The following is a 1,334-nucleotide window of genomic DNA, read 5'->3' on the forward strand; positions in this document are numbered from 1 at the left end:
AATTCTCAAGTTGTATGTATTAATCGACCTACAACTTCTTATCTTAATTTCCCATTCTATGTATGCATTATTTATTATCAATTGTAAATTTTTTTGTGATCTTATTTTCCACATTTATTCTATTTATGCTGTATTTCATTTCCCTTATCGTATTTCCTGTATCAATTTATTTCCGTATCTTAATTCCTGTAATTTATTCATCACAATGTATTTATTTATGTTCCATCCTCCAATAACCACAGCGCTCAACGGTTCCGAAACACGCATATCGAAGATCAGGATTAAGACACCCTAAACACTGCACCCAACGTGGGGCTCGAACCCACGACCCTGAGATTAAGAGTCTCATGCTCTACCGACTGAGCTAGCCGGGCTGTTCATACAGGGAAGTGGGCGGCAACTTTTTTGCTCTCCTGGAGTGATATTATTTGTAAATTATAATAATATTGATGACCTTTTTTAAGGAGCCATACAAGGAAAACCTAGCCTGTAGGTAAAACACATGAAATGATTACTCGATTTAGACTTTGTCAGTGACTTGCAAACGGAGAATGGAGGATGCTGTTCATAACAAGAACAAGGCCTACCAACCCCAAAAGCAAAATTTGGTTTGAGAAAATAATTGTTTTCAGTCAAAGACAAATCACAGATCAGAGCAATTCTGCAATCGAAACAAAAGAAGAGGTACCGGTATCGCTGAACAAAAGAGATGTACCCTCCAGGTAAAATACTGGATTTTAACCCTCAGTGTGGAGATCAGAACTCACTTTGCTCAGGAAGGGGTCAACTTTGAGTCTGGCGCCTTAGACCGCTAGGCCATCCTCACTGGTCTGCATAAAGGTAAATGTCTCGTAAAACAAGTGCTGCAATGTTAAATCAATGCTGGCTTTGGTTGCATTACACAGCGATTCCCTCATTACTCACTGTGACCCTGGATCTCTCAGTCCCTATCAGAGGTTGGGTCTTAGCAGCTAGGGGAGAAGTTTTCTCTGAAAGCAATAAAAACGAGATGAATGCGCAGACGGAGGAGGACCTGAAGATAAGGAAGCTGTCCTCAGTGTTGCTGGATGTTTGGACTATCAGTGGCTAACAGCTTATTTTAGGAGCTCTACTCCTCTCACATTGTTTTTATTTCCTCTCAAATGTTTTTCCTACTTTCTCACCGCCTCCTTCTCCCAGCCAGTTCTCCCCCTCCCTTTTTCCTCCATTCATCCCACGTACTGGTCAGTAATTCATTTACTTTACAAAACACTTATTGGAGAAAATAATGTATGCAAAAAGCAAACATACAAAACCAACAAGCAACACGAGTAATGCCTTCAAAGCACAACTAA

At 40.2% G+C, this 1,334-nt stretch overlaps 1 non-coding gene across 1 annotated transcript; it reads right to left on the bottom strand.

The window, feature by feature from the left end:
• Positions 1-301: 301 nt before the first annotated feature.
• On the bottom strand, positions 302-374 carry trnak-cuu (transfer RNA lysine (anticodon CUU)). Its single transcript has one exon. It is a non-coding gene; the product is annotated as a tRNA-Lys (tRNA).
• Positions 375-1,334: the final 960 nt, after the last annotated feature.

This window comes from Notothenia coriiceps, unplaced genomic scaffold, assembly GCF_000735185.1.
Source record: "Notothenia coriiceps isolate Sejong01 unplaced genomic scaffold, NC01 NC01_scaffold00006101, whole genome shotgun sequence".
NCBI classification, from domain to species: Eukaryota; Metazoa; Chordata; class Actinopteri; order Perciformes; family Nototheniidae; genus Notothenia; species Notothenia coriiceps.